Here is an 18,827-nt window from a genome sequence, read left to right as displayed (position 1 = left end):
TTTGCTATCTTATACTGACTTTGGAAGTCACTAGTGGTTGGGATCAGTTTGTAGAGATGATAGTTACATGGGCTATCAAACAAGGGATCTGGCGTAGGATTTGATGTAACTATGGTACTAGAACCAAATATGCATAGGATCTAACTATTTTCTTCGCAACTTGTTCTGTAATCATTTGTTTTGAGCTCCCCACTTGAGGGGTACGGCTGGACCCTATAGAAAAGAGCGATTTATATCATAAATCATTCACGGGTGGGTTAGTTTTGGAATTACAACTTTTCTATTTATGACGTAAATCACCCCACTCCTATGGGGGTGGTTTTGATAGGAACTCTACTGTGAAAAAAAACGAACTCAATGAGGGTTCTTGGTAAATGGCTCAAAGTTTTGGGAGGGTTTGTGAGAAATTTACCCAAAAGAAAACCTAAAATTTAGTTTCAAGCCCTAACGGTCCTATTCCTTATTTTCTCCTCTATAGCCAAATACCTTGCTATTTTTGCTAATGCCACTGCCACCTCCTACCCTTTCGAAATAATCCCACATCGGAAATCTCTTCTTACTGCTCTCCTCTTCTCTCCGCCTTCACCCCACCGTTCACCTCGCCTGAGATCCCGTCCTCCGCTCACCCGCTGCTCAGCCTCCCCTCTTCTCGCTCCCAAGCCCTAAGCTTCGACTGTGATGGCGTCATCCTCGATCGGATCACCTCCATCGTCAGGCCTCCACCGTCATCTTCCGAGCCTCGATCGGATTCGGCGGTGGTAAGTAAAATTTTACCGAGGATCTAATTATACATGCGTGTGTTTATTTTGAATTTAGTTAAATATAGTAATGTTAGTGCCTGGAATTTCTGTGATCTCCTAGACATTTTCGTTTCCTGGATTCTTTAGTTTGGTAGCATATAGTTCATGTTCGTTGATTTTATTTTCCCCCCTTCGGGCTGATCAGCGTAGTTATTGTGAAGTAAATTTGTTCTCAATCTCGTTCGACTTAATTTGGTTTTCGACACATTGATGTTCAACCAAATCGCATGGTTGTTTTGTATTAATTTCCTGTAGCAAATATTTAATATGATTGATTGTAGATAGACCCCGTGTAGTTCTATTGTCGCATCTAGATCCCTTTACTAGTCTATGAACACGAAAACTACAAGGGTCTATCTGCCTTTACGAAACTTTTTTTAAAAACTCTTTTAAGAGGCTGTTTGGTTGGTTTCACATTTTATTGGGAAATACCATTCTATGTAAGAAACATAGGTTTTGGATTTTCTAAAGTTTTTCAAGAGGCAGATTGTTTGTGTTTGATTCACATATAAAACATGGGGGGAAACCAATTTACAAACTTTTCTTACCATTCTATGTAAGAAACATTGGTTTTGGGTTTTCCAAAGTTTTTCAAGAGGCAGATTGTTTGTGTTTGATTCACATATAAAACATGGGGGGAAACCAATTTACAAACTTTTCTTGTGTTTAGTTGGTATCTTAAAAAAAAAACTTTTGTTGAATAGACATTTCCCACTTTTCTTATATGGTATGGTGTTGAAGTTTATAGAAAAAAATGTATATGGTCACCATGGTGAGTTTACCTCTTACTAAAGACAAATTTATTTGTGACCGTTATAGGTGATAGTCTAACTAAAATAAAAATGCGAAAATAACATATTAAACCAGTAAATAACCGAATTCATCATAAATATCTGTTTGACATGGAAAAATCATACGAAACATGTAATAGCATGATTGATCGTAACTGTTATGAACTACGTACCTGAATTAGTAGAAAATTCTCACTAAACCTGTAAAAAACTTGATTCAACATAAAAACACTTATAACATGAAAATTCAAAAATAACTAGATTGCGTAACTCGTATGAAAATACCTATTTGACATGAAAAATCATACGAAAGCTATAATATCATGATTGATCATAACTGTGATGAACTACGTACCTGAGTTAGCTGAAAAGTTCTCACGTAACCTGTAAAAAACTTGATTCAACATAAAAACACATATAACATGAAAATTCAAAAATCCAAACATGTAAATAACTAGATTGTGTGTCACTCGTATGAAAATACCTATTTCACATGAAAATTAATACGAAACCTATAATATCATGATTGATTATAACTGTTATGAACGGCGTACCTGAATTAGCTGAAAAATTCTCACGAAACCTGTAAAAACCTGATTTAACAAAACAACATGTATAACATGAAAAATTCAAAAATCTAAACATGTAAATAACCAGATTGTGCATAACTCATATGAAATTACATATTTGATATAGACAATCACACGAAACCTTGTAATAACATGATTATTCATAATTGTTATTAACTACATACCTGAATTAGCGAAAAGTTCTTATGAAACTTGTAAACACCTATAAATAACTTGACCTATAAATAACCTGATTACTTAGAAATACCTGTTTGACATCGAAAATCACACCAAACCTGAAAATACCAAACATGTAGATAATTGAGACCGAGTAGTTGAGTCAAGTACAAGAAACAAAATAAACTAGGTTTCAAAACCATAAGCGCTTCAAAACCATGACCAAAACCAGTATAAAATTTAATGATCCATACAAATATTGTCAGATTCAACATTCAACCCACTAACTAAACATACCACTCAATATAAATCTATAAAATGCAATGTTTGTATACCAAATGCTGACCAAAAAAGAAACTTGAGTTAGGAAAGTAGAGATATTGGTGAATATTCATCTGCGCTAACATCAAAGGTAAAAATTTTTAAAACTTTTATGATAAAAATGGAGCCATTTATTTTAATGTCAATTTACTATGTTATTTTTTATCTCAATGTGGAAGGATTACTAAACCTAAGCATCTAACCACCCTTTGTAGAATGAATTTCTTATACAGATGCAAATCGAGAGCAAGATGAGATGTGATAGCAGAAATTATACTAAGAGCTAATGTTGTAAAAGTTAGAGACTGAAACGGGAATTGGAATTGTCCTTACTATAAGGATATGCCTGACATGAGCTAGAACAAAAATGATTTCCTAACACATGTACATGAAGCTCGTTATAGTAAAACTGTGGTCAATCTGAGTGAGGATCGTATTGGGGAACATCAGGGACCAGAAATCTATTTACATTCGTTAAAATGAAAGCAATGATATGTAGGGATTTTTAGATCTCGCAAAACCCCCCAAAAAACCACCAAACGCAGCAAATAAAATCACACAAGATTTAACATGGAAAACCCTCAACAGGGAAAAACTACGGGATCAAAATCAACCCACTATCACCTCCAAATTACAATATTTTGCACGGACAAAGACTGCCAAACCCTCTCTCTCTTTCTCTCTACACTTCTTCTTCTCTTTCTGACAATAGAAGGATATATATAGAGAAACCAAAACCCTATCTCTAGCCTAACTTCCTAAGTAGAATAAGATTCAAACTCCCAATCATGATGGAACCCAAACTCCTAATCATGATAGATCCCTAACCTTATCTAATTCTCATGAAGTTATACAAAGAATTAAAAACTCTATCATAACTTGGAGTTTGAGTAGATACCCAACATATCCTCCCTCGACGAAAAATCCCCAAGTGTCTTAACGACTTTAGAAAAACTCACTCTCTTCATCTTATTCTTCACCTCTCACTTGTAGATACGAGTCTGAGAAGAGTAATCTGCACCATTAACGGATCGCCCATCTGAATAGCAAATATGATTGCTACTCTTCCTCCATCGCAAAATCAAATCACCATCTCTATACACATTGCATCATTCTCCTTCACCCACATACTTATACACACGTAATGTTATCTCACCCAACGAAATTAAATTAGCACCACATGTCGGCACATATCTCACATGATGAAGAATTCCGACCTTCCCAGTGTGAACTTTGAGACGAACACTTCCAACATCTTCAACCTTCATCTTCTCGTTGTTTCCAACAATCACGTCGTCAAATTCTTCGTCCGTCTTTAATGTGTTAAAATAATTTTTGTTGTGTCAAACATGCATAGAGGCTGTAGAATCTAACATCCAAGTGTTGCTCGTATCAATACCTGTACTCTGCATCAATAAAACCACATCTTCATCACACACAACCACTGAGGAGTCCGTTTTCTTCCCATTTTCTTGAAGCTTCATCTGTCTAATACTCTTCAAATCATCACACATCTGGGAACATCTAAACTGAATGTGACCCTTCTCTCCGCAATAATAGCACTTCTTTTCGCTGTCGTCTCGAACCCGAGATTTTGACCTTCCTTGATAACCGTCACATCTCCCCGTACTCCTCCCTCGATTAGAACCTTCAAAAGCTAGTGCACTCTCACCACCATTAGATGCACTCTCCTTTCACATCATTCTTTCATTCTCACGTAGGAGTGCTGTCACATCATCGAACTTCAAAGTCTGCTTCCCTGCAATTATCGTCGGAACTAACGGCTTGTACGACTTCGGCAAGGAAGACAATAGGAGTAGCGTCTTCTCTTCTTCTTTAATCTCATCATCAATATTCATAAGTTGACAAACTAGCTGATTAAAGCATTGATGTGGTCTTGAATTGCAGTATGTTCTTACATCTTCAACGAATAAAGCTCCATCATCAAGCACAATTGGTTGGTCATCGACTTTGCCGCATAAATCCCCTCGAACCTTTCCCACAGCCCCCTTGGTGTGGTCTCTTGTATAATATTGTACTTGATCTCCGGGGCGAGTGCCAAACGAATTGTGCTAACTGTCCTTTTTTGCATGGAACTCAATTCAACATCCTTCAATCCTTCAGGTTTCTTCTCCTCCAAAGCTTGATCAACACCCTGCTGCATAAGAATATCTTAAACCGTGTACTGTCATACTGTAAAATTTGTCTTGTCATTGAATAGCGGAATATCAAACTTCGGACCCGAAAAAGTCATCATCCTTTAACAATGATCAAAATTCAAACCAGTCCCTGTAGAGATTGAATTTGATAAAACCGACGTCAAAAACGAACTCAGCACATCGAAAAACCCTAGGAACGACTCCTGGATCACCGAAATCCTCCTCCAAATCCTCAATTAAAAGACAAATCAACCTCAACTGTCGGATTCATCGCTGCTACAGTACCACCGCTACAGTACCGTGAATAGTGCGTCATCATGAACAGTTCCATCGCCGTGAATACTTTCTCCGCTACAGTACCACGGTGAACAGTGTTGTTGCTACAGTACCATGCCGCCAATCTCGTTGCAAATCTCGAATCTCCATGAACCGTCGAATCCCGCTCTGATACCACTTGTAGGGATTTTTAGATCTCGCAAAACACCCAAAAAATCACCAAACACAGTAAATAAAATCACATAAGATTTAACGTAGAAAACCCTCAACATGGAAAACTACGAGATCAAAATCAATCCACTATCACATCCAAATTACAATCTTTTGCATGACCAAACCCTCTCTCTCTCTCTCTCTCTCTCTCTCTCTCTCTTTCTCTCTACAGTTCTTCTTCTCTTTATGACAATAGAATGATATATATAGAGAAACCAAAACCCTATCTCTAGCCTAACTTCCTAATTAGAATAAGTTTTAAACTCCCAATCATGATAGAAACCAAACTCCTAATCATGATAGATCCCTAACCTTATCTAATTCTCATAAAGTTATACAAAGAATTAAAAACTCTATCCGAACTTGGAGTTTGAGTAGATACCCAACATGATACCCCCCCCCCCTCTCTTTCTCTCTACAGTTCTTCTTCTCTTTATGACAATAGAAGGATATATATAGAGAAACCAAAACCCTATCTCTAGCCTAACTTCCTAATTAGAATAAGATTCAAACTCCCAATCATGATGAAACCCAAATTCCTAATCATGATAGATCCCTAACCTTATCTAATTCTCATGAAGTTATACGAAGAATTAAAAACTCTATCCTAACTTGGAGTTTGAGTAGATACGCAACATGATATGTACTGCTTTGCTATTACCGTGTCCTACTTTGCTATTATATGCATGTTAAAATTTGAATGAACTTTATGACTAAAAAATCATTTGAAAATATTTGTTGATATCATAAGATATACCAACCATATGTATATAAAATCTATGGCTGAGGGCGTAGAATTTAGTCAATATCATCATTGTTACGCATTCAGTGTAATGTCAATAAGTATTACAGATTGTTAATCTCAGGATTTTTAACAATCATCATAGCCTAAAAGTAAACAAGTCACCAATTAAAACTTATGAAATGACAATCGAATACCTTCATAACCCACAATAGTAGCCATCCAATAAAATGTAGATACACTGTATGTTGCTCACATACAAAATTTGCTCAGTTGTCATTTATATAGTGACTTATACGGTTCCTACAAGCACAAGTTCAATGTAAAATTAGTATTCTAAATATTCACATAAAGTTGGCAAATATTCATATGAAACCATAAGCTCAAAGTGGAAACACAACTAAAATCAAAGGCATATAAATAATTACTACTTATTGCAATAATATGATTGTTCCATAAACCCAAAATATAGCATCAACATATTGTTCAAAATCAAATATTCCCCCCCTAAATTAAGTAAGTCTAGTCTTTCACCAAAAGTAAGCGGATTTATATAACAAGTATGTTAGAAGTGGGAATTACAAAATACGACATGAACCCATATTCATATCGTTCTTCAGCACTCATTGGAAAGGAAGGAATTAATCATGTATTTTTAACCAACCGGAGATATGCCCATAAAAAGTCTTGATTCATTCCCATTCAAGAAGAGATAATGGTAGAATGCATCTAGCTTGTCAACATTAAAGTCTTGTAAATGAGCATATAGGACCTTGGATAATTTTCAGTGCAATGCATATTTACACACTTCATGTTTACGCTAAATACTTTCGCCTTATCCACTATTTGTTGCATAAGCTCATTATGTAGGTTGGTCCTATGAGCCTTCATATAAATATTAGTGTCCAGTGACCCATATAAATATGTTGTCACGACGTCCATCAACTGCATATCTAAATTCATTGTTGCTACCATTGATATTAAGTAGCGGAACGTAAAACCATCCATAACCGGAGAATATGTTTCATTAAATCAATGCCGGGTCTCTGCGTAAACCCTTGAGCTACTAATCTCGCTTTGTATCTCACCACATCATTATTCTTGTTTCTTTTTCGTACAAATACTCATTTATATCCTACAGGGATAATATCTTTAGGTGTACGGACTACAGGTCCGAATACTTTTCTTTTATTTAGCGAGCCGAGCTATACCTCTATTACTTCTTTCCATCTCTCCCAGTCTGAGCGCTTCCGGCACTCTGCTATTGACTTAGGCACTGGATCCAGATTATCATTAGAGATGGAAAGAGCAATCGTGGAGGCAAATATGTTGTCGACAACTGTTATATTTCTATTATATGTTTTTCCGGTATTCACAAAATTTGTAGCTACTTCTATGTTTATATCCACCAAATCTTCATCATTTCCCATAACATTTGGATATGGTTGTTCCGCAACCCCAGTGCGATGATTATCAAGTGCACGTGCAATTTTACTGGGGCCTTCGCCTTCAGGACGATCCTCTTCAGGAGGGTTTGGGAGTGTCTGACTTTCTTTATTATATTTAGTTTGTCGTGGATTCTTATCTTTCGCACCTATCGGTCTCCCACGCTTCTGGCGTAGTAGAGCATCATTTGATATACTCAGTCCCTGTGGGATTTTCACTCTTTGTGGTGCATTTACAGCCTTAGTCACTCCTTTGTGATCAGTAAATGCGTCTGGCAGCTTATTTGCTAAATGTTGCAAATTAATTATCTTCTGAACTTCAAGTTCAGTCTGACTAGTTCGTGGATCTAAATATTGAAGATCTTTTTCATACCACGATATTTCCCGACACTCATTTAATTTTTGGTGTTTATCTCCCCCTAATGTCAGGAAATGATCTTCATCGAATATGCAATCAGCGTACCGAGCAGTGAATTGATCCCTTGTCATGGGCTCTAGGTATTTTATAATTGACAGAGTTTCATAACCAATGTATATACCTAGCTTTCGTTGAGGGCCCATAGATGTACGCTTGGATGGTGATATTGGAACATAAACTGCACATCCGAAAACACGCAGATGAGAAATATTTGGTTCTTTACCACGCATTAGTTGTAAGGGGGAATAATCATGATATGCAGTAGGTCGGATTTGGATTAACGCAACAGCGTATAAAACGGCATGTCCCCAACAAGAGATAGGTAGTTTTGAATTTTGTAATAACGGCCTAGCAATTAATTTGATCCTCTTAATTAACGATTCTGCTAAACCATTTTGAGTGTGGACATAAGGAACCAGATGCTCTACTTTAATGCTCAATGTCATACAGAAATCATCAAATGATTTGGATGTGAACTCGGCAACATTATCCATACGAATAGATTTAATTGGAAAATCAGGAAATTGAGCTCGCAATTTAATGATCTTTGCTATTAATTTAGCAAATGCATTATTACGGGTGGATAACAAGCTGACATGAGTCCACCGAGTATAGGCATCGATCAAGACCATAAAGTATCTAAATGGTCCTAATGTAGGATGAATGGGTCCAAAAATATCTCCTTGAATCCTTTGAAGGAAAATGGAAGATTCAACATTCACTTTAGTACGAGAAGGGTGTACTATAAGTTTTCCTTTAGCACAAGACTCACAAATATAGTCTAACGATGAGGGGACATTACTGCTTGGCATATTATGCCCAATTGAATTTAAGACTATCCGACACATCATATTTTACCCAGGATGACCCAATCGCTCATGCCATAATTTAAATGAATTTGGGTATTTAAATTTTAAACTCATCGCAACTTGGTTAGTATTAGGTCGGATATATGTGTAGTACAACCCTGAGGAGAAAGATGGAAGCTTCTCTACAACCTGTTTCCGACATCTAATTGACTGAGTCATGAGAAGATGTTCAGTACCATTCTCATTTTCGGTTTCAATATGAAAACCATTAGACCGAATATCTTTAAAACTAAGAAGGGTATGTTTGGATTCTAGATATAATAATGCATCATTGATAATTAATTCCGTACCCATAGGAAGTATTAGTGAAGCTCTGCCGGAGCCTACTATCAACACATTGTCGTTAGCAATGGTGGTTACACTTCCTTGTTTTTCAGTCAAAGTTTAGAAAAAATTTCTATCTTTCGGGATAGTATGTGTGGTAGCACTATCTACCAAGCACAAGATAGTCTCCTTCTCCATGGGTTGTATGCGAGAGTTGTCGTGCTATTTAAAAAAATGAAATATTCATATAAGCACAACAAAAATAAGGTAAAGGCATAATTATTTAAACAAACCCATATATAACTTGAAATTATCTTACAAAAACATGCAAAATAAGTCTAGAAAAATTCCAAATTATCTTAACAAAAGCAACTAGAACAAGTCTGAAAAACGAAATAGACTAATAAACATGCATAAATAACATGATCACTCCTGGTCACCAAAATTATCAAGCTCCATCTTCAATAAGTCATCATCGTCCAGATTCATATCTCCCATCTTCAACAGGTTATCATCATAATTGTCATCTTTCAGGGTTATGTCTTCTTCAGGCAAACTGGCATGATGACTTTGCACCTTGTTTTGCCTTCCCCTTTGAATCCTTCAGCATTCTCTGATAGACCTCAACCAAATATTTCGGTGTACGATATATATGAGACCAGTGGTCCTCACATCCACATCGATAGCAAGCTAGCTTGTTATTTGCAACCTGTTGATGAGAGTTAGGCTTGTGTGAAGGAGATTTATCCTTGTTCTGACCCTTGCCACGGTCCTGAAGACCATTAGCATTGCGATGACTACGACCCCTACCACCACGATAAGACCCGCGACCACGTCCACTGCCTCTACCAGGTCCACGTCCATGAGTATTACTCTGATTTGCGACATGTGCTTCAGGCACAGCTTGCGAACCAACTGGTCTAGCATTATGGTTACGCATCAGAGGTTGGTTGTGTTTCTCTGCAACTAGTAACACAGAGATCAATTCAGAGTGTTTTGAATAGTTTTTGGTCCTGTACTGCTGCTGGAGTATAAGATTATTTGCAAGGAATGTAGAGAGGGTCTTTTTAATCAATTCAGCCTCTGTAATGTTCTGCTTACAGAGCTTCAGCTGTGAGACAATACGATGGAGAGTTGAATTGTATTCAGTCACGGATTTAAAATTCTAAAATCGCAAGTTCAACCAATCATATTGTGCTTGTGGGAGCATAATAGTCGTCTGTTGGTCAAAGCGATCCTTCAGGGATTACCATAGAATAGCAGGATCTTTTTCAGTAAGGTACTCATTTTTTAGGTCTTTGTTGAGATGATAACGAAGAAAAATCAATGCCTTTGCCTTCTAGGCAGGTGTGCTCTGAGAAGCTGGAGCAATAGTGCTGCTTAAATCATAAGAATCCATGTAGATTTTAACATCCAAGGCCCAAGTCAAGTAATTACTGTCATCAACGGCAAGCTCAGCAAATTCCCTTTTGGTGATGTTAGACATTGTTTAGAAATGCTATAATTATCATTAGAAGATATATCAATCCACCAAATTTATAAAATATTGCACTATACAAGCAGAAATGCTATAATTATCATTAGAAGATATATCAATCCACCAAATTTATAAAATATTGCACTATACAAGGTGTGCATACAAACAGAATATATCAATCCACCAAATTTATAAAATATTGCACTATACAAGGTGTGCATACAAACAGAAGCGAATAAAAAAAGGAGTTACAAATCATTAGTTACAGTGCATGCCTCTGTTCTAATTAGCTAGGACAAGTGATCAATCAACAGAATGCGTGCATTTGCAAATTGTATTAAACCAGACTGCATGAAATCAACATATAATAAATGGTTTATATGCATGTATATTATATGGAAAAAAGAATTTTTTTATATAAATCGTGGAATTGTACATGTCAGGGGGGCTTCTATATTTATAAAAACAAACAAAATGTGAATGTTTGTTTATTTATTTTTACAAGATGAAAACAGATTGTATTCATAATAAGACCATGTAGGCGTCAAAAAATGCTTACAGACGTCCAAATACCACTCAAGACAAAGAGAAGATGGTAAACACCAGTCTCTTAATCAGAGGGGATCATTCAAAGGAAGTGAGACAACATAGAAGAACAATATACACATCATCAGGCAACACACTGCGGCGCGGCAGGGACATTGGATGTCGCGCTAAGGGCGCGTGTGGCGGCCCATGCGGCTGCCGCGGCTAATGGCCCGGCAAGCCTTATGGCTTGCCGCGGCTATTAGCGCTGCGACCAACCTATGCGTGCCGTGGCTATCTATTAGGGGGTGTTGCGCGCGTGCTTACAGACAGTTGGCTACGTGATTATTTTCGAAATCTCGACGTGGCAGCATATTAGCAGAGTTAGAACGTGTGCTGACCGTGGACAAAGCAGATTAAACCACGAAAAGGTGGTTAAAGGTTGTGCGAGAATTGCCGTTTCAAAGCCAGCGATGAAACGTGCTGGTAACCGTCTCTTTCGCGTCGCCGGCCAGCCCACACTGGCCGCCCGCCTAATAGCCGCGGGCGGCAGCCACACTGCCCGCGACGAATAGCCGCCCCCCGCCAGTGTCGACTGCCAGGCTGGCCAAAGCATGGATTGTCTGGTCGGTTTATTTCGCTTCCATTTCAACTTTGTTGCCATTGCGTACCCCTATAAATACCCCCCGAAGGCCATTTTTTGGGGGGGCTGATCATTTTGAGCACTTCAGAGCAATCCAGAGCAGAGAGAGCAGAGGTGCTAAGCTTCCGGCAATCCCTTGAGATTCGAGCTTTGACTTGATTTCAAGAAGAACGACTATCTTACTTTGATAAGATATCGTTTCAAATTCTCACTTCGATAAACGAAGGAAGAATCATTAAACCCCTCACGATTCAATCAGAATCTGTGATTTGGTGGTCCACGAGTCAAAGCGCTCCCGGCACAGGCAAAGATCCCACGCAAGGAGCGATCCAAACAACGATCCTGCGTTTGTTTCTCAAGAGTTGTAATTTTTCCTTTTGTTGTGTAAAAGGAGTCTTATAAAAAGGTTATCTCTTTTTTGAATTTATTGTAATCGACCGAAGATATAATGAATTCCATGACAAAGTCAACTTTTAACGCAAACAGACCAGCATGCATGTTTGTGTGTTTATAAAAGGACAACTCAGCAAATATATCATCATCACATGATTCACATAAAAACGAACCAAAGAATTGCATATCATACTGGACATAATTATAATCATTCGACGAAAAGCTTGATACTATGTAAATAGGCAAAGGCCGAATGTATTATTACATTGCAGAAGATGTACACCTAAAAATCTATTACTACGAACCGATGATCACGAACCGGCTAGAGCCACTCGTGCTGATAACGTATTGTAATATATTAAAGAAATGAAACAAGAGACAAGAGACAATAGAAGAAGAGAAATTGTAATTTTATTCATCCAACTCTATTTTCATACATGGTACAATTTATAGATACATGATGGAAGATAAAAGGACATTAGACTAATGAAAAGACACCAAGTTAATAGTCCACATACATTTTGTCTTTTAGATTTCAACATGTGTTTCAAATTAAGGACGTGCTCCGAAGGCTTTAAATGGGAGGCAATTTTGGAAAATTTACAGAAGAACTACTAATATATATTCACCAAAAATTCTTATTCAAATTAGAACTAAACATTGTTAAAAATTTCTGGAAATTAAAAATTTCAATCATAAATCTCTATAGTTAGAAAGAACCGAAAATCTTTTTGACTTATCTCTTTCCATATTTTCATTTTTTATAGGATTATTCTTTGTGTAGACAATAAATATAATGATTTAACATTTGAAAAATTATTAGTACTTTTTTTGAATGAAAAATTCTTGAAAAAAACTTAACCAAGTAAGCAAATTAATATAATGCAAACGAGGTAAAAACAAAATAGAAAATTACAGAAGAAATGGAAATGGTGAAGGGGAAAAAGAAGAAAATAATATTGAAAAAACAGTAAAATGATAATAAAAACGGGTTTTTAAAGTTATTAAATTATTGATAGTTTTAATGAGAGTCCTTAGGTGAAAATTGAATTAGGGTCTATGTATGGACAGACAGATATTGTGCTACCTCATTATACTTATGAGGTAAAATGAATGCTAGATACCTTCTCAAAATAAAGGAAGCTGAAATTTCTGGTTTTGATGGAAAAATGGACTGAATTAATGCACGTAAATGTGGGGTTGAAATGGTAAGGCTTCTATTTTTGTTAAACCCTTAATTGAATACCATTTCGAGCAAACCTTGGGTGCTTAAAGAATAGGAGGATATTGCTCTCCACTATAAATAGGTTTTGGATTCATACATATTATTCGTACCTAGGGGTGTCCAAAAAGCTCGCGGCTTGGGTCCGGTCCGGAGCCCGGCCCAGACCTGGGGTCGGTCCGGAAACCCGGGTCCGGGCCCGGGCCCGGGCCCGGGTCAGCGCAAAAGGCCGGCCCGATCATTTCTGACCGTCTATGCCGGGCCGGGTGGGGCCGACTCGACCCGGTCAGGTTAGGCCAAACGGTCATATTTGGCTATTTTACCGATTTGCCCCTTAAAACGGTAAAAAAACGACTAGAATATGAGGGGTTTTGGTCATTTGCCTAGGGGGCTACCTCTATAAATAGAGGGGGGTTTCACTTCATTTCCTCATAACAAAACTCATATACTTCTCTCTAATACTCTCTTATGCAATCTTATACTCTCTTATACTATCTTATAATCTCTTATATTTTCTAATACTTCCATCAAATGGCTTCTGGATCTGATTATGAAGAGCAAAACTTATCTCCTACTGATCCAGAGATGAGTCCTCCTACAACAACTCCTCCTCTTACCGGTGTTAATCCTGAATCTGGTGGCGACGAATCTACTGCACCAAGAGCTCCTAAAAGTCCGAGATCTGATGTGTGGAATTTTTTTGAGAAGATAGACGTCACCAAGGATGAACACGGTAGGATCATCTCCTAGAAGGTAAAATGTGCGTTGCGGTCAGGTTTTCCAAGCTCATCATAAGAGCGGCATCAACCATCTCAAATGCCATATAGAAAAACACAACAAATGCCAGAATTTTCAAGGTGATATCCAACAGTCTATGATTTCCCAATCCTCCTCTTCTGGTACCCTCGGTAGTTGGAATTATGACGCTGCCCGAGCTAGGAAATGCGTAATCAGGTTTATTGTTCTTAAAACCAGCCTTTTAAATTAATAGAAGATGATGAATTTGAAGATTTGTTTAGAGATGATTTTTATCCCGTATTTACAAAATTTTCTCGTCAAACCTGTCAACGTGATATTTTAAAATATTATCAGGAGGAACAAGGAAAAATAATTTCTTATTTTAAAAATTTAAACTGTAAATTTTCTTTAACTTCTGATATTTGGACATTTAGAGTATAAACTGGTTATTTATGTATCACAGCACACTGGATTGATGAAAATTGGTAAATGTTTAAAATAGTTATTTTTTATTACAATTAAAGAGTCACACACTGGTATTAATATTGCAAATTTAATAATTGAAGAACTTATGAAACTAGAAATTGATCAAAGAATATTTTCTCTTTCACTAGATAATGCAAGTAATAACAATGTAGCTGTTGATTTTATTAAAATAACTATGTCATTGCCATGTCATGGTGACCTTTTTCATGTTAGATGTATCTGCCATATTTTAAATTTAATTGTTCAAAATGCATTTTCTGAAATTAAACTCATGATAGAAAAAGTTAGAATAGTTGCTAATATGCATAATGCTTCTAAAATAAGAATTAAAAGATGAAAATAATATTGTAAAAGAAAAAATTATAAGCTTACACTAATTCCAAAAGATGTTGACCATAGGTGGAATTCCACATATGCAATGTTAAGTGTAGCAATAGAATATAAAGAAATTATAAATGATTTTATAAAATTTTATGCATCTAGTTCTAGCTCTGGTAGCACTTATAGAATAAGTGAAGATGAATGGACAATTATATGTAAATTAAATGAGATGTTACAAGTTTTTATGATGCTACTATGTTATTATCTGCTTGTTATTATCCAATTATTACTTTAGCTGCTTTATAAATTTTAAATATTCAAAAAAAACTTGCCAAACATCGTATGGATGATATTTTTGGAAATATAATTTTTCAAATGGAGAGCAAATTTAATAAGTATTTTACGCATATTCCTCATATTTTTGGTTTGGGGGTTCTTATTGATCCATGTTTGAAGGATATTGATCTTCGAAGTTTGTTACAGTCATTGTATGGTTGACAAATTATAGTCATAAATGATGGTTCCACCCTTACTGCTACTTCTCATCATTTATCTATTAGAAATTATTTTTAAACATTATATGATGAGTATGCAGATAGACATGGTGTAGCTGCACAACAGTCTATAGCTTCAGCGCCTTCGGCTTCGAGCACAGGTCGAGGTAAAAGTGTAAGTTTTGATAGGTATGCAATAGTAGCTGAACTAACTGGTGGATCTGGAATTGGTTCATGATTAGAGGTTTCTGAATTAGATGAATATTTTTTGCTCCCTTAGTTAAATATCATGGAAATATTTTAGATATTTTGCAATGGTGGAGAGTATATGGATCAGTTTCATATCTTATACTTTCCATCATGGTTCGTGACTTACTATCAGTGCAGGTTTCGACGGTAGCTTCGGAATCCGCCTTCAGCACAGTAGGACGTTTGATCGACGACCACATGACATGCTTAGATCCGTATACTGTACAAGCGGTGATGTGCTTACAAGATTGGTGGAGGTACGAGAAGCGAACATAAGGCATCGATCGGATTGCTATAATTGAAGATAAATTTGAAGAGTTGGGACTAGCAGATAGATATAAAGATTAGATAATATTCATCAAATTGTAATTTTTATTTCTTAGCTTTAAAATTATAATGAATTATTTCGAAAAAAGTTACAAATAATAGTGATATGGGTGAGTAGGTGTTAACCTAGTTGGGATTTACTCATCTATTGTGATGCGACGAACTTCGAAATAAATTTATATACTTGTAAAGGATTTACTGATTGTTAATAAAGAAATTATTTTTATCATCTTTTTTTTTAATAATTTTTTATACTTATAATTTATGTCATTTCAAGTTATTAAAAAAATGTGTTATTTTTTGTAATTTTTATGTATATTTTATGATTTATTATTTTTTAAAATTTAAAAAAAATTAAAAATAAAAAAAATAAAAAATAAAAAAAAGGGCCAGCCCGGGTCCGGGCTTCGGTTTTGCCCGACCCGGATGGACACCCCTATTCGTACCAATGGGTTCTTACAATTTGCTTGCCTTTGTCTGTATATTGCTTCTCTTTCTTTTGCTTAGCGAAATTGTAAGTATCCTATCACAGAATGGTTTTTGAAGCTATATATGACAAAACCAATAAAAGATTAAGGGTAATAGTACATATGTCACGTTTTATCTTTATAGATTATCTAGGTGTGTATATGAACTAACAACTACATTCTCCCATAATAAGTGGATATACATTTTTGGAGCGTAAATTTGCGGACCAATCACGAAAATGTTTCATGCCTAATTCTATCTGAATAAATAAAGAATTAGAAGAGAGAAAACATGTACCCGTATTACGGTTTAATGTTTTTAGATAAAATCCATAACTTAATATGCAACTGACACAACTCAATTAAAGAGAGAAACATACTACACTATCCTCATTTCTTGGATAAATTCTTGGTATATATGTGAATGGTTTTTCTTTTTCCACAAAAATTTAGTGAAGATGTCTGCACAAATTGTAGACAATGCACATAATTGCTAGTATGCAACTATTTGTCTCATTCAATTGCACCAGATAGCACTCATACGACATTCAGTTCAAGCTATAAGTGCATAGTTCTTCGGGCATGCACAGTGTCGAAAACGTCAAGTTTTAATTAATGAGGGCGTCGTGGCAGTTTTTTGTCAAATTTTAATTAATAACGGCTTGATGAGTGGTAATTAAAACCTTTTCCCTTATGTGAGGTCGAATATGATCTTCAATAGAGACCTGCATATTTCATCGAATACAGATGATGAGACATACAAATTACTCACATCGTTCATTCTCATATTTTTCTTATTGTCTATAATTATATAGTTTTGCGTTTCAATTCTCTGACCTGACTTTTCTTTTTTATTTTGCTGCGTTGCATAGCTCATAATACTTTTATTTATGTAATTTGACCTACAGAATGGATCTAGCTCTAATTTAGATAGCATAGGAGCTTTCGCAAATGGAACTCTGGACTTATCAACTGGAGAACAACATACAAGAAATCATAGTGGACCACAAAATATTGAAAAAGTTGCATGGGATTCACTACACTCGGACTTCTCACCAAAGAAAGACGAGTCACGTCTTATTCATGTAAGTAATTTTCCTTTTTTTTTTTTGGTTTAATTAATCGATGAAAAGGAAAGAAACTCTTTGTTCGTGAAGTTGTGGGTAGAGTCTGAGTTTGGTAAACAATTCTCCAAGGTTACGGAGTAAGAGAGAATGTTTTAGAAAACCTATTTCTTGTAACGATTGTTGAATTCGAGGGGAAGACATCCCTCCAAGATTCTCCATGATTTAATTTGACTCTTCTTTTAATCAATACTCATTAATAGTCATCACAGGACATTAGCAGCATTTTCGTGAAGGATGAGAAGTGCATGTTGTACATTTGAAATAAAAAACTCAAAACATATATATACTATATTTTTGTTTATGAATGAAGGTTATTCAGAACCTCTTTAAAGTTTAATTGTTAAATTAAATATTAACTCATGTCATGGCAAAAGCGATCAAGAAGCAATACCTTAAGTGCATTTTACGCAAATATGCATGATTCAGAAAATGTGTATTTCTATCCCTCTTCACATCCTAGCTCCCTTTATTTGGCATTTACAATTGCTTATGTAACAGTATGAATCTCAAAAAGATTATAAATTAAAAGGGAAAAACATAATTCAATGGAGCGCTGAAACGTAGAAAAAGACTTGTAATTAAGCAGCCATAAGTGAAGATTAACACCTATATTCTTTCATTTCTTGTCCATTTTCAACTCCAAACATTGTTTGGCTGTTGATGTAAGTAATCTTATACTCGATATAAGAAGGGACAGAGAATAAAGGAGGACAAATTTCTTTAAGGTGCATGTCCATTAAAATAGAGGTGTTTATTTTTAAACGAGACAATGTGATAAATTTTGAAAGATTTATTATTTTCATGGAATGTTATGGAGTTTAAAAAGAAAGTAGATATGTCCCATTAAGTCTATTAAAAAAATCTTACAAAGAATGGATAGGATCTAGATCAAATCAGGATCAAGTAGATTTTAGTAATGATTTGATAAGATTAGCAAATTCTCTAAATACGTAAAACCGAGAAAAACATAGTGCCAATTTTTTTTTTTTGCTTCGAATAATTGAGATCATTAGTTTGTTGTCCTCATAGAAAGTTATGGTATTATTTCCTTCAAATTAGATTCGTAGATGAATGTACATTGTTGACTATTATTGAATCCTTTCTACATTCAGTATGCAGTGCTCAAAGATGAAGGCCAATTTTATGGCGTTCAAGGAACTATAAACGTTTGGGGTTTGCCTGACGTTGGTGATAAGCAATCAAGCTCCATGCGAATGTTGTTTGCCACTAGACTAGATGGCCCGAAAAGTACCCACAACGTTATAGGCGCCGGATGGCAAGTAAGTTATATTGGGGTTTTTTTTTAATCAGAAG

Source organism: Asparagus officinalis, chromosome 3 (genome assembly GCF_001876935.1).
Source record: "Asparagus officinalis chromosome 3, Aspof.V1, whole genome shotgun sequence".
NCBI lineage: Eukaryota > Viridiplantae > Streptophyta > Magnoliopsida > Asparagales > Asparagaceae > Asparagus > Asparagus officinalis.
The sequence above is the reverse complement of the archived record's forward strand: the minus strand, read 5'-3'. Positions refer to the sequence as shown.